General features: G+C 37.0%; 1 protein-coding gene across 1 annotated transcript in view; it reads left to right on the top strand.

The window, feature by feature from the left end:
• Positions 1-297: 297 nt before the first annotated feature.
• Positions 298-25067, top strand: part of lrfn5a (leucine rich repeat and fibronectin type III domain containing 5a) — a 60151-nt gene continuing 35381 nt past the window's right edge. Inside the window, exon 1 of the mRNA XM_082142323.1 lies at positions 298-1034. The gene's annotated coding sequence lies outside the window, so the exon portion shown is untranslated. The remainder of the gene's footprint in view (positions 1035-25067) is intronic.

The raw sequence follows: 25067 nt of genomic DNA, 5'->3' as shown, positions 1-25067 counted from the left end.
ATATAGTCAACCTTGACTTACTACTGTAGTTAAAAACAAACTTTAAGCAAGAACGAAATTTATACTACTTTGTTCAAATGAATGAACGATAAAACAGCTTGCCATAGTCCGTGGTCTTCTTTACCTTTTCTGTCATCTTCGAACCCTAAATCAACAGCACTTCTCACTGAGGGGCGCAGAGTGACACACGTATCAAGTATTGCGAGCGTCAGTCTGAGCCAATCCGCGATGACGTCCTGCGTTCTCTCTCCCAATCCAAACAGCAGGGTAGAGAGAACAGCCGTTATACGGATGATCCCAGGCAGTGGCTGGTGCAAAACTAGTTTGTTTTAACAGCTCGACCGTTATTATGTGGAATTTGCTCCGTCTTCCCGCTTCATGTGCAATTAATTAGACCTCTCTTTAATTTTTTTTAGCATCCTATGTGTGTTATATCGACTTATCGGAGAAATTTCGAGTTATTAATCCATCTTCAGTCGCGTGTGGAGAGCGTACGCAGCCTGAGGAGAAGACACTTTTGATACCTTTTGGATGGAGGGCTGGCGCGAAAGGCAGTCGGTCAGTGACTGTGTGGATTAAGCTGGGGGGGAAGTACTTGTAAAGGTGCGGTGGTGTGAAGGTCTCCCTGCTGAGATTTGAGTTGACTTCCCGGGTTTAATGCGGACGAAAGCTCGCGCTCGAGCGAGGTGCGTCGACGGGCGGGAGGAGAATGGCACGAGCTTCCGCGCTTCTGAGGGGAAAACAAGTACTTAGCTTCCTTGAGGGGCGTTGGGCACGTTGCGCAGGAATTTGACTGTCCCTCAGTACGTTATTTGGGGATATCAATCCATTACTTCGAAAGGAAAAAAAAATATCCCATTGGATTTTAGTGGTTTTGGATATGGGCTTTGGGGTGTTGGATGCCTTCATATCACGCGCACCTTTGAATTTAGTGTGAATCCAGTGGAGCACAACATGGGAAAATATGACAAGTGAGAAGATTCGGTTCCTCTGACCCTCGGTGCTTCAAGCAGGACTGGTGTTCCTTCTGCTAGGTAAACTTTTCAGTCTGAATATTGAATGGTTTGTCACATTGAACTGTCCTTTCTCGACCTTAAAGAATTGGTGCCGAGAGTCCGAATCTCTTTTCAGAGTATCTAGATGTCTTTGGCAGATCGGGCTTTGGTTTTTAGGCAAGGTCAATATCTTAAGGTATAATATTTTATTTTGCTCTCAAAAATGAGAAATAGCTACATTGAGATGGTTTATTATAGCATATTGTATCTGGTTCATGCATTAAATATATAGCCATGATATGGTCTGAGTGCTTGCATAGTTCAGATAATGGGATGGATGGGTTTGTGTAGCTATGTGTGTGTGCGTGTTGGGCGGTGGAGGGGGTTATGTTGAAAGACTAGATCAAAATCAATTATTTTATATGCACCCACATCCGTAATCTGCTCTATTCTAAGCAGTGATGACATTAAGAGTGACATTCTCTGTCATTTTTATTTTATTATTATTTATTCATTTATTTTGTGAAATATTGACTATCAGAAGCAATGAAGTAATGTTCTTCAACATTGGCACAGATTCTGTCGATGATACAGGAGGCGTATCCAAGACGTGCACTTGGCTTAAAAGTGGTATAAAAAAAAAGAAAAAAAAGTGTGTGTTTATAAAATATTGTAATTTTTGCAAAAATATTGTAAAATATGTGAATTTACAGATTGGAGTTGTCTTCCTAGTTCCATCTTTTAGCATATATATATATATATATATATATATATATATATATATATATATATATATGTGAGAGGTAATATGAAGTGCTGTAAGAGAGATGAAATGAAGGAGCATTTCGCAGTGGTATTTGGATATATTCAGATGTTGTTGAGAGTTGTATACAGCTTTTTGATTATCCTAAAAAAAAAAAATAATGTTCTCACAAGAAAACAATTATCCTCACATGCTTCATTTGTTAAACTCTTTTTTTTTTCTTTTCTTTTTTTACTATTATTTAAATACTTTATATAAAGTTTAAATAATATATAATTTATGTTCTAAACAATATTTTAGATCTAAATGCAGAGTAATATGCAATCTATCTTTATATCTTTTATTTTAAATTAAGTACAATTCCATCAGTTACCTTGACATAAATGTGTAATTTTGTCTTGAATTACTTGAAAAGAAATGCAATTGCTAATAGGCTTAATATTGTTCTTCCTAAGTTCACAAAATGCCAATATACGAGATGCGTTGTTTGATATGAAGCTGCTGTATATTTATTTCACACAGAGTAGATGGGTAACTGAACTGCAGCACCTCTTCCACTGGCTGGTGGTGCTATAATTCAATTTATGGCTCACACAGCAGCTCTGAGGGCCAAGCGCACTGTCTTCCTGGATAGGGGTGTGGGAAACTATGGTTATGTCATGCTGACAAGACTGTATATGAAGAAAGAGGGTTATATACTTTATATTAGCATATTCATATTACAGTACAGTAACAAACTGCATATTTAATGTGTTATTGTTTTAATGGAGCTGCTTGCATATTGGCCTTGTGGTTGACAGTAACCAGCCATTTTAACAGTTACTATATATATAGCATTGATTTCCATTCATTGCGTAACATTGAAATTAGCACGTTTTCCAGAACCATGGACAGCTCCTAAATCTCCTGCGCTGTGTTGTTGAATGTGGTGCCAGAATGCCAGAAAGTCCTTCAGACTTGTTTAATTACTCTTGCTGAGCTTAGACCCATGATATGATGAGATGTAGCCAAGAAGCCAGCAAGAGCGCAATGATTCCCACAGCTTGCGTGATTGTTTGAGTAAGGAATTGGAAAGGAAAAAAATAAAAAAAACAAGTTAATGCTCTAAGATTATCACACTCATTGAGTTATTTTGCAGTGCAGAGTAAAACTGAGCTTTCCTTGAAATTATGCAACTAGCAGGTCGCAATCACAGCAGACCTGGAAAGTTTTAGTTGATTTATAGTCATATGCATGTAAGCTGCTTGTTTGAGATACGACTTACATGTGTGACTTTGCACGTGAGGAATTAGGAGACATGTTAGCTGTGCTGAGATGGTGAAACCTAATATGCCTCTGTTTACAGCTGTCTAGAGAAGCAGCCATGTCTCTGGTTTGTTCCTATGCTTTTTTTTTTTTTTGCTTCAAATATAGAGATGAGAGGAACCTGAAAGCTATGTATATATGGTTGAGTAACGGGTAATCCTATGTTTATTCTTTTAGTTTGTATGGTTTTGTTTGATGTCATGGAGTAAAAGGTTAAATCATATCTCTCAGTCAATCATCCATGTTGTTTTCTGTGGGAGATTTGTATAGTATATCTGCTCTGACTGATATAGAGTATTTTCAGGCTTGGGTGGCCATCTGTTGCCTGACCTGTCTCTGAATTCAGTCAGCTAAAACAGATGATTTAAACACAATAGATCTGTGACTCAGCTAGATTAATGTAAACATGTCAGTAAATATTAGACACTGGATATGAGGTCAAATCCCAACCTTTAGTGCACGACTGCACGTGACCTCATATCTAACTTTTGAGACATGCCGCTCAAAGATGTATGCCAATAATTTCCCTAGAAAGGTACTGTACACCTCAGGTTTTTTTGTTGTTGTTATTGCAGGTCTGCACAGGTTAAAACAACCCAGCAGTGTTTCTGCAGATGCTGTGAGGAACCACCTGAATCTTCTGGAAGCTATTTTTGAGTCGCAGAGGGCAGAGTCACTGGGATGTAAAAAGCTTTTGGGCAGGCATTCAGGAAATGTTTGGCGAGAGAAGTAAACTGAAACAATTCCAGTCAAAACAGCCAGATTTTGAAGCAGCATAAAATCACAACATAGCCACAGTGAGGTCGTGATCAGCACTAAGCGTTCTGAATGTCGGATTCGGGAGTGCTGGCGTTTGGAGATGGGGAGAGTGTGCTTGTTGTCAGAGTGACGGGAGAGGCGGTGAAGTAAAATGGCAGAGGTTCGAGTGGGAGTCACTTTAGGGGGTGTTTGTCTGTGATAATGAGCTGTCACTGAGGCACTGGTGCCTTGTTTTGATCTTGCCACCCTGCTGCTTTAAGCAAGAGAAAAGTGACAGCTGTGAATAGAAATAGAGTCTGTGTACAAAGGCCAATGAGGCTATAATGCCATTAGTTATGTGTATGTGTTGGAGAGTGGATAATTTCTTCTGTGTTCAGAGGAAATGGTGTGTGTGTGTGTGTGTGTGTGTGTGTGTGTGTGTGTGTGTGTGTGTGTGTGTGTGTGTGTGTGTGTGTGTGTGTGTGTGTGTGTGTGTGTGTGTGTGTGTGTGTGTGAGAGTGAATGTGTGTCTTGTAGGGGTGGCACGGTACATGAAAAAACATCCGAACCGTTCGGTTCGCTTGTCTCGGTTCGGTGCGTGTGTGCGTCGCGCGGTTCGCACGGTTCGACGCATGCGCAATGTAGCCTTGTGCCCGTGCTACTGCTAATACAATGCTAAATCATAAATCAGACAAATGTAGAATAACATTACAATGTCCAGCAATCGATTTAAATAGTACACTGGGTTTACTTAGACATTTAATGAGATCAACTCCACTAGGCTATATGTTGTTTTTTTCACGTGAATAAATAGGCTACATAGATCGACTGTTCCACGTACCGGTATGTACTTTAATGGTCCAGTGGCAGAACTTGCCAAGCGTGTCAAAGGTTCTGAGTTCTAATCTGCACTCGTATATATTTTTCTTTTTCATCAAAACCGATTATGTTTATCAGCGGTTGTATATCAAGCAGGGACAGATTTGTATGAATTTTGTTTTGTGATTTCATCGGAACGAATAGAGTAGCCTAGAGTCTCCTCAACGGACTGAAGCGCGCGTCTGAGTGAAGAATGTGCGGCCGCTGCGGTGTGTGCGCGAGCCACGAGAACACTGTATCAGCGCCACTGATCGCAACGGCAACGAGCACTTTGATCACTTGATTAAAAAAAACACATTTCAGCGCTAGATTGCTTCTTATTTAACAAACGAACGAAACCAATACTTTGCTAGTTAACTGGAAATGTTTTATTTATTTGTATTGGTACATCCGTGCTGGGACATAATATCAACCCTGGCAAAAAGTGGTGACAAATAACTGTCCGACACAGCCCACGGGAAATGAGAAGCTGCGTTTTGCAAACACACCCCATTTATGAAATAAATTAATTAATAATTAGATAATTCAGCTATATATCATATGCTGAAGTAAATTTTTGGAGTGTTAAAGATTAAAAGAAAAAACAACAACAAGAACCGTACAGAACCGAAAACCGTGACCCTAAAACCGTGATACGAACCGAACCGTGGGTTTTGTGAACCGTGCCACCCCTAGTGTCTTGTACTGGACAGTGGTAGATGTGGTCTACTGAGACTTGAACAGAGAAAAATGATCATGAATTAGAAGCCTTCAAGTGTAAAAACAGGAAATAAATCACCAGAAGGAAGAGGAAGTGACAAAAAAATGAATTATCTAATCTAATAATAGCATAATAGCATTATCAATACTCTAGTGGATTCCCTACCATTTGTAAGTGCTGCAGCTAAAATGAGACATATGGACTTTATCAAAGCATAATTTTAATGATTTTTTCTTATATATTTAATATTAATTAATTGACCATCTACCACATCTTACATGTGTGAGGAAATTAGGTAATAGATAGATAGATAGATAGATAGATAGATAGATAGATAGATAGATAGATAGACAGACAGACTGAAATTAAACATTTTGTCATCATGTACTTATCATTTACAAATGACTTTCTTCTGCATTTTGAAGAATGCTGGGCATTGACTTCCATTGTATGTAAAAAAAAAAAAAAAAAAAAAATACAAAAAAACAGTGAGACATTTCTCAAAATATCTATTCCACAGAAGAAAGCCATACGGGGTTATTATGACAGATTTAACATTTTTAAAAACTAAATTTAAAACTATCCCTTTAAGATGTATTGCACTGACATTTTTATTGACAGTTTTTCTTCAAATTTCTTTACTGTAACAAAAATATAAAGCATCATTCTAACAATAATGTTTAAATTTAGTTTTAAATCACATTAAATGCATTACAAATATATTATAACTTATTATTATTTTTTCACATTACATTAGTGTTGTCACAAAACTGGAATTTCTAACTTCGATACGATACCTTGAAAAATATAGATATTCGATACCATTTTTGATACCACGGGGAAAAAAAAACTGTTTACGTGAATACTTGCCAAGACGGGCATTTTGACATAATTATGTATTTGACCATTTAAGAGCCATAAGCCGCAAAAATACCTCAATTTGATACTCATGAATCTCAAGCTGTTTGAGAGACAGCTTTATGTGCATGCATTCTGGGTGAGCACGAAACTTGCGAGGATGAGTAAAATTATTCCGAGTGAGTGAGAAGAGCCGGTTGTGTGTCAACTCGCTGTCGGAGAGAAGAAAAAAAGAAAGAGAAAGTGCAGCAGGTTTTGGTCGATTCGATACTGTGGGTCTGATATTTCAGTATCAATACATGTTGAAAAATCTATATTTTTGACAACACTACATTACATTAATGATGAGTATCATGGTGCTTGGGTTTAGTTAATGTATCATATCATGTCAATGCAAATGGTCATAAAAAATCTTTAATGCAAAATAAAGTTAGTATTGTTTTATATGGTTTGAAATATAATCTTTGTGCATATTCTTGACAGATTTCATGATTTTCACCCGCATGTGTACTGAATTAACACTGAGTTCCAATAAATGCAGTGGAGTAGACCATAAAATGAGCTTTGTGATCCAAAGCACTAATGGAGTCAAAAGATTATAGAAGTGTTGATATGCAGTGTTTGTGCAGTTGTTTGTTGTTGTAGTGCCAATGAAAGCCTTTGGTGACTGAAGATTCATCAGGCCTCTCTGATCTAGAAATAAATCATCAGCGTGCATTAGCTGTCAACTGCATTAGCATATCGCCGCTACCTTCTGCTTTACTGTGTATGGAGCAAAGCCTGTGTCATCCATAACAAGATTAATAGTTCTTAGCTAACCAAAGCTAGGCCTATCTCTTTAAAGTAGCCCATGCATCCACACTGCACTTATTTAAGCCTCATCATCCGAACAGAACTGGCTTGGAATATTTGTTTTCTCTGATCTCTGTTATAGGGATTTTCTGCAATGCCAATCTCATGTCTAATCTAATCAAATATTAGTCTTGTATTCACAAGGTGAAAATGGGATAAATATTTGTGTTGTGTTCTGAGAAAGGAAGTGTTTTATTTTTTGTGAGTGCATTTGAGCATTAGACCTGGGGTGCATCTCATTCAGCTCCCTAGTTCAGTATTCAGGGCACTGATCAGGGAGTCGGCCATTTTAAGGGCTGTCTCAATCGCAGAATCCTTCCAGGGCACTGAAATGTTCGCTCCCTAAAAAACTCCCACAGTGCCTCATGAAAACGAGGGAGCATCGATGATTTAAATCAAGTGAGCCAACTCACTACACATAATTACATGCGATAGATGTTTTTAAAAATACAAATAATTATTTTATTATATTTAAGCATAAACATACATCGATAGACGGGTAATAAATATACTCTAGCGAACAATTATAATTAGATGAAATGTTGTAGTATATGTAACAAGCAAAGTATTTATCATAATATACTTTAAATAACATTGCAAGTAATGTCAGAAAGAAATGCTCTGCTGTTGTTCATAAATACCAGTAGTGATGTTGTACTGAGTAGTGAGCCAGCGTCCTTTACTGTCCTTACCAGTGCCCAAATTCTTGAATACAATATACTGATTCACAAGCTAGGAGTTGATTGAGACACACCCCTGGTCTTTTCTGATGTGTTCAGATTACAGACATAGAGGAAGAGCCATTAACAGCATGGATGACCTTAATCTGATCCAGGTGCCACAATTAATCACCCGTGTGTGTAAGTTCACTTGACTAGCAGCATTAGCTCTACTGTCACATCCAAGATGTTTACTTTCTATGTTCTGCATACACTAAAACTAAATATATAAAGGTTATTTATTGGCATTACAATAAGAACCTTTAACATCCATGGAACCTTTTCACAAAAAGGTTCTTTATAGTGGAAAAGGGTTCTTAGATTATGAAATGTTCTTCACACTAAAAAATTAAATAAAAAAATAGTCAATCTCCGAATGCAACGTAACAGGGAGGAGAGTAAAGATGGAAAGCTCCTAAAGCTTAGTTCCTTATAAATTCACAGATAATTTGTTGTTTTGTCGTTAGTGAAAATCAATATTGACCTTGTATTTGAAAAAGGCTCATATAAGAAGCAATACTAAAATTCAGAGTCAGTTCATTCCCATTTGGAGATCGACTATTTTTGACTCTCAAAATGCCAGCGGACACAGCTACAGTGAGTTGTTCAAAATCTTTCTTTTTACTAAACTCTTTGTACACAAACAATGTTCTCAATGCTCAAGTTCATGTAGAGCCCCTGGTGATACTTCGAGCAAAGTTTCATGTTGTGCCGAGCCTTCTTAGTGTTTTAAAAATAGCGATTTTTTATGCTATCATAGAAGTGCCCCAAGCAATCCCATTCAAAAGGCAATTTGACCGAAAACGAAAATACGGTCAAACTTAAAAGTGCCATTTCCATTCTAATTATGCTTTTAAACGAAAGTTTGCCTCGGGTAGATTAACAAAAATACCCTAGGTTGCATTTTGGTGAGAGTTACCCTTTCAAGAAGAACCTTTCTGTTGCACAAAAGGTTCTATATCAGGAGAGACTTATGTCCTACCGCTCTGGGGTGTGTTTCCCGATCAACGACATAACTCACTGCTTAACTACCATAGTACGATGTATCGTTGAAGAAATCAACTAGCTAGTCACGACTGTTTCCCGAAACTGTATTGTTGTACTTCTTTTAATGAATCTGTTTGAGTTCGAATTAACGCTAGATGTTTTGCTATAGGACAGACATGACATCTGAGGACTATTTCTCATTTTTCTCAGTTATTTTGCTTTATTTCCAGATTCAATCATAGGCTCGTTCTTACATAGTAGAGTACGTTCGCACATGGACACTCTTCAAAAACGGTGCTTTAAATCTCTTGACAAACTAAAAGACGTAAATGACATTTGGATGCATTCTAAATAAAAGACACAGGTTATACTGAATGTCAGCTTGCTTATTTTGCCACATGAGTCCACATGTCATGCAAACTAGAAACTCTGCTTCTAACCACAGGTCGAAAGCTGTCATCCCAACTACACAACTTTGCGATGCTGTTTGCGAATGTTCGTTAGAACGATGGTTTCGGGAAACACTGACTCGTTGAACTATGCTGATAATGACGGAACTTGCGAACATAGTTGGCTAACGATGCTTTCGGGAAACGCACCCCAGGTTGTTGTGCGGGACTTATATTTTGATGACACGGTGGACATTTATTTCAACAGCGCTGAGAACACCAGCGTCTGAGCACACAGTGCTCTCATTCTCCTGATCATTAGATTATGTTCTGTTTAACAGTCCTATCTAATACAACTGTTAACTGTTATACAAAAAGTAAACGGTATACGAAAAAAAGTATTATAGAGTTTGCCGTGTGGTTGATGCCCAATGTCGCTAGCTAAGCAGAAATACATAATCATGTTTTGCTTGATCCCTTCAAATTCGCATTGGATTTCCTCCTTAGCATAAAGGTTGAGAAGTGCCTGGACTTTGGAGTCAGGTCCATCTTTTGTTGTTTTTGAAAACGGTCTCTGTGTAAACAACAAAAACGCAAATCTCTGAAGACGATGATGTCATGCACATGCGTATTACGTGTTCAATCTATAGTGTTTCATCACCATCTAATGGCCTGGTAGCAGAATACACGTTTTTTAGACGTTTTTGTGGATCCATGTGAACAGGGATCGTTTTGACAGTGGTGTCATCTGTGCGCGGAAAACTCAGAGGAAAAGCGTCTCCGTTTTAAGCATATCATTGTCATGTAATCGTACCCTTAGATTATTAAAATGTTCTTCACATAAAAAATAAAAAAATCTATATAATTTAGTACTGATCACTGAAGGAAACTTTTGAAACCTTTATTTTTTAGAGTGTAAGGTAAAGTGCAGAGGAGTGACTTTGTTGAGCTGATCTGAGTGAGTAAAGCACTGTAACACTGTCTGTTACAGAGGGTGGCATCTGATACAGCTCCCCTGCTGCAAACATGGCTGGCCAGGTTTGGCTTGCAGTAAGTGGATCTTACTAAAGTAAGCAGATATAGTCATAAAAGAGGTCTGCTGCTACTTTAAAAGACGGTATCACCTGGCATGCCTGATATACTCACTTAAGTGGGAAAGAGTGCATTAAAGCTCTTTCTGTATTCTTGCACCATTTTCTGGTAATGCAAATGGCTGCTTATCTACAGGCGTACACAAGCACACACTATATAGTGTGGCTAGGCGATGTGTCCTACGCCAAGATACCCTAATTGCACTTCACTTGGCCCAGCTGATGAAGATAGAGATTCGGTAGGTGCGTTTATTGCATATATGATTACCTCCTCTGGCCTCTGTCTCCTGCGCATATTGACACTAAATGATGGACTAAAATGGATGTATGCACATCTGTATTCAGGGTGAATGTCAGACTATAATGACTTAATGCAGTCTCTATCCCTCTCACTATGGCCATGAGAGGCTCAAAGCAGATATAATCTGCCAACAGCTGGGCGGAATATAAATGCACCACCACACCGCTCTCTCATTAGCCTGTGATTTATCACACACCACAAACTATTTCTGTCCTGTGTTTATAGGGGCTTGTTGTGACCTATGGGGATCGGTTGTTTTTCTTTACTTATCTAAAAGAATACAAAAAGTACTTGCTGGGAAGTGCAAGTAACCCAGGGATGACATGAGATAACAACTAAATTATATATGTTGGCTAAATGTCTGGGGATAATCTATAAAAAAATAAATATAAAAAAAATACCAAAATCTATTTAAAAAATATTTATTTCATACATACTTAAAATCCATTAACATATTTATTGACATATCACTTAATACTTGCTGATAAAAATGTTTAATTAAACCTTATTTGGAGTATTTCTTTATTGCACAATGCTAGGGCTGTACTCAACCAAAGAAAATCTTGGTCGACTGAAGTCCTGAAATTTTCGACTAAAAATCGACTAAAATCGACTAAAAATGACGGTAGGAAAAAAAACAACGTTAAATTAATTAGATGCGCACTGTGCGCAGTACTTGGTAGCCTTGTTGTCCGCCTAAATGAATTATAAATAAACATAAAAAAACTAGTAGGCTATTTGCAGTATATTAAATCGTTTTTGACCTAATTATTTTGCACTGAAATGAGTCTGACACTCGAGTCTGTCGTCTCTGACAGCGTTGCATCACGTGCACCTGCGCAATATCATAGCTTATGATTTCCGAAAATAGTACTATGTTGTCAACTAGTGATATCATCACAAGAACTGTTGAGGAATATGCAACATAATTTAGACAATTATTTTTGTCATATGTTATAATAAGTTATAACTGTCAGACACTATCATTTCACCGTGCATGTCCTCGCACCGAGCGAGGCTGAACATGAGCTCAGCTTCGCAGCTGAGACACGAATAGACTATTAACTTAAAGCTTTTACTCTTAATAAACACAAAAGGCACGTCCACTTTAATAAAAAAAGAATATTTATTAAACAAACCAGATCAAGAGCAGAAACGAAATAAAGTGCATAACTGAAAAATAAAGCATCCTAGGCTCAAAACTAACACAACCAACAGCACAGCGCAATTGCGCATTAGGCTCCAAATAAAAAAATAAAAAAGTTAGGTTATCACACTAAAACATTGAAATATGCAAATTCTGATATGTTCATATAGCCTACTCAAAACAGACAGGGCAAGCTAACGCAGACAAGTGAGCTTACCACTTTTAGATGATATGTCATGTTTGTCGTCGAGCTGTGGAAAACTGTTGCTTGCAAACTTTGCATTCGACCTTTTTCCTGTTATCAATTTTAACAAAATGCTGCCACACTGTCGATTTCTTTGTTGTTGACATGTTAGAAGAGGCCTGACTATTAAACGCTCTCACAATTAAATAAATATTCAGCATCAAACCTTCTATAGTTATCGCTCTCTCTTGGGTTGGGCTAATCCAAAAAAGGTGAAAACAAGGGGGGTGTTCTGAAGACAGACTGTTACAGTGAAACAAGGGTACTCTGAAAACACCCCCATTAGCAGTTAGTGCTTTCCACCTGATGAAATGAGCGCGCCTCAGCGCGGCAAAACTGATGAAATAAACGCGACAAAACAGATGAAATGAACGCGGCAAAAAATCGACCAATCAGAATTTTAGTCGAACCAGAACGTATCGACCAATTAATCGACTAATCGACTGGGACAGTACAGCCCTACACAATGCACATTTCTTAATATTAAGCCTAAAATGTCATTATTTAAAATGTTTTAATATCATTATTAATAAGGATTGTATGATCTCTGTATAATATCAGTCTTTAAATGCAAGATATTTACTTATAGTTCCACTTTAGCACAATCAGGAATACTTAGGTATATATTTAGTTGAACTTCAGCGCTACTAAAATGTAATATGTTAAAGTTTAATATGACAAAAGTACAATTGCAGGGTATTTCAGCCTTGGTGATTTTAAAGGATCCTTTACAAGAAAAAAAATCCTCTGAGGTGAGATGAATAAAAAAATGATTAGTTATTTTCTCTGTCAAACTAACTGAATGTTAATTACTGCAAGGTAAAACTTTTTCATTGATAACTGGATGTAATTAAAGTCAGGTCATGTTCCATCTCTTGAGAGGAAAATGCATTTTCAAAACAAAGTTTTTTTGGTGATGTAATGGGTGATAAAATCAGCTAGAATCATAAATAGGAATGAAATTATAGAATTTTTTGCGAATGCTACGACTTTCAGCGAAGAACTGAAATTTCTGTTCATATCATAAAGATACACTTTTTCAAACTTCCCATTCATTCAAGAAATGTATCCTTTTGCATTCCACAGAAGATAACCATTCTGGTTTGGAGCACAAGGGCGAGTAAATGATGACAGAATATAAATGTTTAAATATAAGAATACAAGTATTCCCTTTCCACTTAAAGAGAACAAAATTCGAGATGTCAATTTTTGTCAATTTCTCATTTCAAGTACTGATAGGTCTCAAAAACAAGTACTCTGGGCGGGTCGTGTCCGGCATGGCAATAATGAATTTTTTTTAATGAAAACACTGTTATGAAAATTAATGTTGACAAATAAAAATATGTATATCAAAATACAAAAATATGATTAGAAAAACGTTGCTTGAGTATTAATAACGCATCAATGTTCTCAAAAAAAAATAAACATCTAAAAGGAATAGTTTCATGAGGTGAATCAGTGATTCTCAAACTTTTTACACCAAGTACCACCTCAGAAAATATGTGGCCCTCCAAGAACCACCATAATGACCAATATTAACCAGTAGTGTAGTAGGCCTAACTATTCAACTACATCTATGCACAGCTCAAAAATGAATGTCAAATATGTGCAAGTGGATGTTTTTTGTTGTTTAAACGCCTTTATAATGATTGCATTAGTTGAGCTATGCGCGATGGGCGCCGCCATGTTAGTTTGTGCCACAGTTTAGAGAATTGGATCTGTTGGATTTACAACACGTGAATTCATCCACTTCTCCTGAAACACTTGAAAGTAAGTGGCCACTGACCTGGGAGTAGAGTAGTGTAAAATTTAAAGTTACTTACACAATGTTTATCTGGTATGAATAAAACGTGTCATCTAATTATAATTGAAAGGATTATTATTGCCGCTTCCATAGATATCAGTGTGTATTTTACAAACTCTAAATGTATTGTTTTTTTAGTACTTGTGTGAATTTAAATGTCTGAAACCTAAAATAAACACTATGTGGTTGAAAACACTGAATAATTGTGATATATGACAAGCGCTGAGCGCATCCATCTCTGGCTCAGCGCCATCCATAGACTGTAAAAAAATGAGGGGGTTGAATGCATCATGATAAATGCATTCACAACCTTGCAACTATGTTATTGAACTTTAATACATAGAGAAATACATCCATTCCATTCAACTTTTGGCCCGCAACAATAGAATAATGACACATATAATTATTTTTTTAGCTTTTAACACCTTTTCATGACCATTGTTTAAAAAAAAAAAAATAAAAAAAATCTGTTGCCATAAGAAACCCCACTGTTTAATTACACTCCAATAATTTCAGTCCTCCAGATGTTCTCTTGTATACTTTCCCTTTGTGGGCTTCGAGGTCGCTAGCACCTTTATGACACGTTCGTGCCAGCTTTGCAGGTCATGCATTCTGCTTCACACGGATCCCGACCGAGACGAAAACACAGGACTTTTCTCTGTAAATCATCAGGAGCCATGTGCCACTGTTGACAAGCAAGCGCTGCTGTGTGTCTCTTGGCTGTTGCCGTGGTGCTGAGGGTAATGATTGAGATGCAGTTTGACCAATGTTTGCATTACGTACATGACTGACCGACCAATGGTGCCGTGCGAGAAGGCGGGACCTAAAGCAATGCAATAACGCACATAAACCCGATCACTTGTTTATCGTTCATGTAAACCAGGGGTGCCCAATCCTGCTCCTGCCGATCGACTGTCCTGCACAGTTCATCTCCAACCCCAATCAAACACACCTGAAGCAACCAATTAACATCTTCAGGATCACTTGAAAATTAAAGGCAGGTGTGTTTGATTAGGGTTGGAGATGCAGGACAGTCGATCGGCAGGAGTAGGATTGGGCACCCCTGATGTAAACAGTACATTCAGATTCATCACTCTAAATGAATTCAGTCCGATTGAAACAAAAGGTGTGCATGTAAACATAATGAATGGTGACTGCTGAAAGCAAAAGCCGAATCCCGGACATTTTGTGCGATCTAGAAATCCCGGCTGGATGCAGTTTTTAGGTCCAAAAAAAGGACATGTTCGGGAAAAAGAGGACGTATGGTCACCCTACTTTTAGGCTTAATATGATTTAAACGGATGAGTTCACCCCCCTCACAGTTGTCATGAAGGGCAACATTTGCTATATAGACCAAAACCACTTTTTGCACCAGGCTGTAAACATATTTTATTCTGCTGTAAAGTTGAGCATTTTAACAGATTTATACAGATTTGACTAACTTTTGCAGAAGTGCAGTTTAATTCTCTTCCGTGTTGGTTTCAAGAGAGAGACAGGTAGGTTGCCGCTTGGTGCCAGCACATTTTAATTTAGCAGTTGATCACGTGATGCACTGACCGTTCTAATCACACCGGTGTGATCGTATGTCCGAAATTCAGTGATTCCTCTGCGTACCACTAGAGCGAGCCGTACCACACTTTGAGAATCAGTGTCCATACACAACATAAACATAACATTACAACTTGTATCTGCACAAAAGTACGCAAATGTAACTAAACTTGAACTAAGTTACCTGCTAGCCAGAAAGTGTTACTCCCATTGGGATGCGCACTTCCAGTAGCAATTCACTGAAACACAAAATTCACGGTAAATTCTATAGTGTTCTCATTATAATATTATGCATACGGTAGAATGGTGTTGCACATCTTGCAATTAACTGTGTTTTTCATCTACTTTATCAAGTGATTCCAGACATCCCTGTGTTTTCAAAGCATAAACATAGGCCTACTGTTGAAAAAATAAGATGAATAAAACAACTGCTGGATTATTAATATGGAATATGAGTGTTTTAAATAACCCAATCATAGTCACACGTCCAAGTACATCCCTACTAAAAACGCTATATTATATGCATGCTAGGCCAGTTGTTGGCGATGTCACTACATGCCTATAGACTGAACGCGTAATACGGATGTGCATGATGTCACCGTTTTCATAAATTCACTCTTTTGTAGTTTACACCGAGACGGTGTCGTTTGCAAAAACTTGCACTTTGAAACCCGTTTTCAAAAGTTTGTGTATTCAGGTCTCCAAAACGCAGTAGTCATGTAAATGAACGGCCAAAGCGCACAAAAAGTTTTCCGTAGTAGGAAAACAGTGTCATGTAAACAGCCCTTAAGTGTCATAATTAATAAATTAGATATAAAAATGGATTTTTGGTACAATAAACTTAAACCAATATGATAAATGATTAAGTTTTGGCGAAATAATTGTATTTATTTTTTGTAAAAAAAAAAACTATAATAAAAAAATCAAGGTTTAAAATTAAGCTTCTTTTTGTTATAGTGTAGGCTAAACAAAAATACCTCATAGCGCCACCTAGCTTCCAACCAGTGTATACCTCAGTGGTGTGAAAATTACAACATTGTGTCTAATAATGTGTTGTTTGAAAAAGTATTTAGGTAAAGTTTTGCATGACATACTGCAGGACACTTGAAATATCATGTCAACTACAAATACAATAAAAATAAGTGTATAGTTTCCATTGTTTGACATTCTTTCTGCCTGTGCTGCAAAAAGAGAGATCCATTTAGTGAAAGACAGGAAACAGGAGTTTAGAAAGGCTTTGATGCTTTGTTGATTCTCATTAAGGCGCTGAAAGGTTGAATAGCTGTTTTAGAGGAGACACCTGGGAGGCCTGAATGGAGGCTGTCACCGTGAGTTTATGTCCCAGCGCAGGCAGACTCATGAGCTGAGCAAAGGCCGTCTGTCACTCCAGAGGTGCCGCTCACCGTCTCTAGAGATGCCACCGAGAACAATGAGCACCTGGGAGGATTTAGAGATCCTAAAATGTCTGTCAAAGCACCATGAGAGGTTAGACTGTTCGAGGATAAAATAACTATCACATGCTAACAAGCAGTGCTTAATTTGTAAACTAGGAGGTTGTGAAACAAAGACTGGTGATGTATCTGCCATTAAATCTAATTGACCTAGCAAGCGAGTGGCAGGAGACAAAACTACATCTCTTCTATTAAAATCAACACGTTCTACAATGCCACTATATTCACTCATGCATAAATAACAATATTTTTTGGTTGTTATTATTATTAAGTGCGACATATTACTCTTACTATTATTTATTTATTTAGACTATTGTTGAATCAGGGAAGCTACACCAGTTACTTTGTCAAGAGATCTCCTATTTATTATTTGTAATCATGTGTCAGACAGAGAGAAACAGGCATAGCAGAATAAGGCTGTAGGTGAGGAGGTCTTCATTCTAGATTTCTCTGTTCCCCATTTCTCTATCCTCTCACCCCATCATGCCTTTATGTTTCTCTGGGATGGTACAGTAAGGATTGAGCTTATATACACCACTCTGGGACTTACAACTTCATTGTAAGGTAGAAAAACATGTTGCTTATGTTTAAAAATGGAACGTATACCTTGTGCTTACACATGGTACAATCCACTTTCCATATTAAGAAACTATCCTGTGTGTATTCATTAGTGGTACATTTGCATCAGTTGAAACATTCCTTTCCGTGTAAAGAACATGCCAACTGAAGTATCATCATTAGTGGACCATCTCTGCTCAGTGAACGTTGCATTGCACACATACCTCTAAGCAAAATATAGCTCATCCCAGATCTCTGCTCAGCACACATGTACAACATACTTTGACTTCACAAAACGGCGCTCATTATCCGTTTCACAGTTTAGCGTCTCTTTTAACAGTCATATCTAATACTGTACTAGAGATAACTGTTAAACAAAGAAAGTGAACGGTATGGGAAAAAGTATAGCGTTTGCTTTTATATTATGAGTAACAGAAAGGCAATAATAGGCTGTAATACTCATTTACCGTCAACATTCACCACATAAACATCTATATCATAAAAAAACAAATCTATGAATATCTAATAAATGTTACGTGAGCTTCCGAGAGCCTCTCCTCTCGGAAGCTATAGACCTTTATAGACCTTTAAGTCACTGTTTGTTATGTGACATTTAGAAGCAAAAAAGTGGCTCGTTCAAATAATGACTCCACAAATGGTTGTACAATTGTCGAAAAGTTTAACTTTGTGGTTATAACTCAGAAGTAATAAGTATTGCTTTTAAAAAAAATATTTTATCGACCTGGTACCTAAATTGCATAAAGCCAGCTAATTAGATCAGATATTGCTATTGTTTACACATCTTGCCATTTTGTGTGTGTGTGTGTGTGTGTGTGTGTGTGTGTGTGTGTGTGTGTGTGTGTGTGTGTGTGTGTGTGTGTGTGTGTGTGTGTGTGGCCTGGTAAACCCTACATTATGGGGATAAAATGTCCCCACAAGGATGGCAATATCCGAAATCCTTGTTCGTGTGGGGACATTTTTTGGTCCCCATGAGGAAAATGGCTTAGAAATCAAAAAAGTTAGGTTTTTAAAAATCATTATGTCTATGGAAAGTCCCCATAAAACATGAAAACACTACGTGTGTGTGTGTGTGTGTGTGTGTGTGTGTGTGTGTGTGTGTGTGTGTGTGTGTGTGTGTGTGTGTGTGTGTGTGTGTGTGTGTGTGTGTGTGTGTGTGTGTGTGTGCAATATGCATTAGACGCAATGTAGGCAGTCCTGAAGCTGAGACTTAGTGATTAATCTTGGTCCAGTAACTGTGAAATAACAATTAAAAAGAAGTGAAAGGAATTCAAATCATCGTAATTACTTTCAAGCATGAAGATCTGCAGTTTATTATTCACAAATCATACTAGAAACCATTGAGGTGTAGAGTTGTGAGTGGCAATTGTGTGTTGAGGTTTACTTCTCTCTCCCCCCAGAGCAGAAAACATTTCATTTGCTTGGTTTCTGCATGAAAAATAAAACAATAAAAAAATGGATGTCAAGACATTCTAAATGTTTAGCTAAGCACATATGAAATGTGCAGTGTGGCAGCCAGGTACTAACGTGTTTATTTTTGATTGCTATGTTTTCTGGTGGTATGTGACAGACATCGCATGTGGCGGTTGCATCACTCCGAGCTGTTTATGAGCATTAGCATAGCTTTGATGTCACGCTTCCCGTTGGAGGTGTGCCATAATGTATGCATTGTTTTAAGGCCCCAGGTTATTTTCTCGTCTTCTCTCTGCCTTTCCCTCTCTCTTATAATTTTACTCCCTCTGCATTTTCATTGTCTCTCTTTGATCCACTTTATCTTTAATGATTTCCACATTGCTCAGCTGATTAACTTATTCCTTGATTGCTTTATAACAGTGCTTGTATTGCTTCGTAACCTTATACAACTTTTTCTTTGTCTTCAGCTCCAGACATTTTACATTCAGAGTCGCCACTTGGTTTTATAGCTAATTTAGTTAATATAGAGATAAAGATAGTAGACTGCAGCGTGAGAATACAATCTTTTGAGAATAAAATCAAGGTGAGAATGATGCTGTCAAGCAGGGGCAAAAACAACTTTCATCTGTGCTTTAGCAGTGTTAAGTTTAATTGAAATCCACTCAAGGCTTTGCTCTTCATGGCTACTGCCTTGGTTACTGTGGTAACTGTCTTGAAAATCTTGAAATGTCTGCCCACTTCAGATATTTCAGTAAAACACATGTACAATCACACATGCCTGTTTATATATAGACTTGTGTTGTTCTTAAATGTCCACAACTATTTGGACATCTATATGTCACCCATAAATATGTCTGAAACTCATTCCGTTACATGGATGAAATGCTTTTGAACTCAAACTCTTTCGTTTTATCTTCAAATTATTATTATTATTTAATTCAGATTGAAAAGTATACTACTTTTCTTTAAACAAATAGCACTTTTTATTTATCATGATGCCAGTTTGAATTTTTTTAATTCAATTATTAAATATTATTTGATTTAGGGCTGTAGCTATCGATTATTTTAGTAATCGAGTATTCTACGGATTATTCCATCGATTAATCGAGTAATCGGATAAAGAATTGTGGTAATAAAAATAGATCCAAGTGAACAACAGCCTTTAAAATTACTTAAAGACAAATAGGTAACACTTTACAATATGGTTCATTACTAAGAATGAACAATATTTATTTCTACAGCATTTATTAATCTTAGTTCATGTTAATTTCAACATTTACTAATACATTATTAAAATTAAAGGTTGTATTTGTTAACATTAATGTAGTGAACTAACATGAACAAACAATGAACAGCTGCATTTGTATGAACAAATGTTAGCTATTGTTCATTGTTAGTTCATGTTGATTAATACATTAATGTTAACTAATGAGCCTTATTGTAGTGTTACCCAAATAATAAGCAATAATTATTGGTTCAAATAAAGTATGAAAAAAGTAATCATATGGGTTTTATTGAACAACGCTGTTAAAATACACCATGTAAAATATATGATAACTAATAAACATAACATTTAATTCAAATGTCAACTTAATCTTTCATATTTGGTCACTTCTGTTCGATAGAAATGCAACAGCTGACGTCATTTCTTGAAAAGAACATGTGCACGTCAAAACATGCAAGCAGTGCAAGGGTTAAACTTTTATTTTGTAATCGCGATGAACAACAATTCGCACATGAGAATATATGCGATTGCGAATATATTTCTGAATATATTCAGAAACATACTTATGTATTCTCCTGTGTTGGCGAAGATTTATAAATGAGCTGCGTTACTAATCTTGTGAAACGGCGCAGACTGCGTGCAGATGAACGTTAAGCCACACAAACTCACAGCACGCAAAGATGGAGTTTGAGAAACCCGAGACGCTCCACGCATATAAATGATGATGACAGTTACTATGAAACACGCGTCCGGGGTTTTGCGTTCCCAAATGCACATTATTGGAAACTTAAACAAACAGAACATGCAGACACTGAGTATGTGTGGAGCAGCGTTTACTGTGAACAGAGCTGAGGTACTTTTAACACAATCTGCACGCATGTAAATAATTAAACCGTCATGCTTCTCTGTGGGAGAAAAAAAACAGTGCATATATTTATTTAACTTAATCTTATCCTTTGTGATTTCACGATATCATGATGTAAACAGTTAAATATTGCGTAGCCTTAGAAAACTGTGTAATAATGCGGTTGTACTCTCGTCTGTGGAATGCGCCACTTCCGGTATTTTGCCGGTTACTCGACACGTAAATTGCAATCGAGGATTTTTTTAAATCGAGTACTCGACTTTAATCGAGGAATCGTTACAGCCCTAATTTGATTACATTTTAAAGTGTCCAAATACGTTTTGTCTTCATTTTGAACATCTTCATTGTTTTATATTTTAAGATCTAACAAGCTATCTTTTGTAAAACTTTTGACTGAAAAGTGTACTTTTTCTTTAAAATAAATGCCACATTTTTCATATTTGGTTCTGTCACAATAACTACTTTTTGTTCAGCGATATATTGTCCTAGTAATAATTGCGATAAATGATATTGTCATTTTAAGAATTTTTTTTTCACTGATTATATAATGGTAATATAACAGCATAAGCATATAACATGCTTTCAAATAACAAAAAAACATTTAAATCGTACAAATATTTAGATACTGGAATTGAAATGTCTATATCCTAAATTCACAACTCGAATAAAAATCATTTGTATTTTCATATAAAATCAGTTTTAAAGTGTTTCTGTACATAACAAAAAGGCGCTTGTGAGGACTTTTTTCCTCCTGACCTTCTTTTCTCAGTAAGGTGGGATGCACACTATTTGTATAACACAAACCCTACTTGGCAGCCAAAGATGTCCATATGATCAAAGGCACAGATGCCTCAACAGTCCATATCTGCTGCCAAATCTATTTTTCTAGAGAAGTGTTTTGTAAAATATATATTGTTTTCTAACTTTGTCAATATATTGTGCATTAAGTCGATATAGTTTTCGCGACAGGCCTATTCATATTTTGTTATTTAACGCAGTGATATTCATACTTTCCATACTTTTTAGTGTAGCATAAGTGTTGAAATCGCCGTACAATAGAACCTTTTTTATATAGCAATCTTGTCCCCAAAAGTGTTCGTAGGTTAGAGATACACCAATGTCATCTCTTCTTGCCCCAGGTGTTTTGTGCCGCACGAGTACGGACGAAATCATCAGTATCATTAAATCCTAATGACCCCGTAATTATCCCCTGCATTTATTGGATACACCTAGAGTGCATTCATCTCCATTCATTCTCCATATTGTGCTTTCTTGGCTCGATCACCCCTAATTTGCTGCTTGTTGCCTTGACCTTCAGAGGAAGCAAATCATTAGGATGCTGCAGCGTATTGATGATTAAGGGTTTTCTTTGTGCTGTGCCCTCTGAAACCCTCATTGTCCCGCATGTGTGTGCATATATGCGTGATGATTCGAAACTATAGCGCTTGTGGCATGTTCTGATGGAAAACATCACAGTGGGAGCGATTGCTTTAGCTCTGTCTTACTGTTATGCACGACTTACCAGAGTGACAGAGCTTTTCTTCACATGGGACACCCACACAACACACACACACCTACACAAATACATATAATTACTGAGATGTTTCTGTGAGCCGTCAGCTATTACACAGAAAACACGAAGACTGTGATAATCAGGAGCCACAATGCAACGAAAGGAGGAAGCCCCTTAAGGGGTGGTTATTTTGTCTTCTTGATAACACACCTCTGTGATTTGTTTCCTGTCTAATGGTTTCCACATTGTCAGCATTTCCACACAGAGTGGCTGAAACCCACGTGAGCCAATTATGCATGAAATACAGCACCAATACTGTCCACATGTAATACGCATGCATAGCTTAATCCATGTTTTATAGGATTTACAAAGGGCAGATTGTTGTATTTCCTCGGACAGACATCCCAGTGTGTACTGCGTTTGGGAAAGGTAAAGCATCATTAAATTTTATGACTTTTCATACATATTCAGGGATCGTAAGCGAGCTGAATGTGGATCGTACATCATCATCTCAGACCAGGGGCTATTTAATACAATAAAAGTTTCAATATTTATCACAGGCAGCACTTCATAGCTGAGTGGCCTATTCAGAGTCAAAAATATGACCATAGAAAGGTTGAGAACAGTGCTTGGATGAATGCTCTACGTAAAATCAATGCTGTGTTGTTGTTTTTTCCCCCTGTGGTCACCATTTGAGATGGGTTTTGAGATGCTAGGATTAGTATTCATTGAAGCAACACATGAATGTAACACATCTTCATTCGCATAGCAATGTAATCATATACTGTGTTGTCACTACAGTGTTCTAACTCTTCACTGGATGCATCCAGACCAGGGGTTTGCAAGGAGGTGGTAGAGTGTTGGTGGAACATTTTAGAAAAGAAAAATGGACATATTTACATTATTACTGTTTCATTCTGAATGAAGAGATAGACATCATTGTGTATTTTACAAACTCTAAATGTATTGTTTTTTTAGTACTTATGTGAATTTATACATCTGAAACCTAAAATAAATATTATGTGGTTGAAAACACTGAAAAGTTGTGATATATGACAGCATTGAGACAGCCAACGCTCGAAAGCACATTTGAATGCACTGACCATTCTAATCACACTGGTGTGATCATATGATCCAGGGACCAGCCTAGACTGATCACACCGGTGTAATTGTACGTGCGAAAGGGTTAATAGCTGATTTAGAAACAAAACAACAAATTTTTTTTAATTCTGCCTTCTAAAGACTTGTTGGATGTCATAAGATTAATTGTGATTTTTTTATATATATATATATATATATATATATATATACTATATATATATATATATATATTAGGGCTGGGGGAATTAACGCGTTAATCTTTGCGATTAATTTGAGATGTTTAACATGTTTAAAAAAAATAACGCAATTAACGCAGCACTTTTTTTTTTTTTTTTTTTTTTTTTTTTTGCCTTGTTTTAATGACTTTCTGTTGCGGCTGCTATTGCGAGTGTGCCAAACCAAGTCACCCTGTCATGATGGAGAAGTACAAGGATGGAGTTTTAGGAGGAATGTTTGCATTTAAAAAGTTGCCTGATGGCGCGTTTGACAAAACAAAGATGCTGTGTACAATTAGCAAAGCTAAATTCAAATACCATACCAGTTGGTTTGAAGCTGGATGCACCGAATTTTCGGCCGCCGAATGGCATTTTCGGTTTTTGACCGAAAGAGAAAAAAGGCTGAAAATATAAGCCGAATATATGCCGCCCATCCGTGTTCTGCAATCAGGTTTCACGAGCGGGTTTTTTTCCCGCTCCGTGTGTGAGCCGCGCTCTCCGTTCTGTATGTGTGTGTGTGTCGGCGCGCGGCTGCGCTCTCTGATCAATGTTCCGCTCCGTGTTTGTGCTGCATGTTCTGCTCTGTCGTTCACGGCCCAAACGCTCCAATCATGTACCGATCACGCACTGGAAAAGCAAAGTCCGCTCAAATAACGTGAAATTTCTCTGTAGTAGACTTCTGTTTGCAATAGCCCTACTGAGCTGGTATAGTCATGCTGGGCAACAATGGTAAAATGACCTGCTCTGATCACATGCTCTGGTAATAATAGCTTTGTAGGACTATATTTTATTTAGATAATTAGTAAAATAAAATTATAATAAAAAAATCTTTTAAATTGATTATGTTGATTGATTATTGAAAAAGAATAATATATTGATATATTGATGTTAAATATTATTTTAATATAGGGCTATTTTATGTTCCTTTTTTTCCCCCCTGTGTTGTTTAATTTAATTAGGTGATTCTAAGTTTAAATATTGATGATTACAAGCTTGGGGGAAATGCAATTAATTGCAATTAATTACAGCAAATTGTGCAATTAATTCGTTAATTTGTTTTAATCGATTCCCAGCCCTAATATATATATATTAGGAATACATAATGAGTGTGTGTGTGTTTATATATGCATATAATTTGCAATGAATTTTATGCATTATATAATGGGTTTGTTACTATAAAAATGTAAAGCTGCATATATACTGTATGTAGTAGGCGATATAATGGTAGACACGATTAACTGGTAGAAATTTGTCAACCGGTAGAGATCGTGGTTACGCTTATGTGATGTTGCTGTGCTACGCAGTCATCGACAGTGGTGGAATGTAACGAAGTACAAATACTTCGTTACTTTACTTAAGTACATTTTTCACGTATCTGTACTTTACTT

Source organism: Leuciscus leuciscus (assembly GCF_965113295.1).
Source record: "Leuciscus leuciscus genome assembly, chromosome: 17".
Lineage (NCBI taxonomy): Eukaryota > Metazoa > Chordata > Actinopteri > Cypriniformes > Leuciscidae > Leuciscus > Leuciscus leuciscus.
The sequence above is the reverse complement of the archived record's forward strand: the minus strand, read 5'-3'. Positions and strand labels throughout refer to the sequence as shown.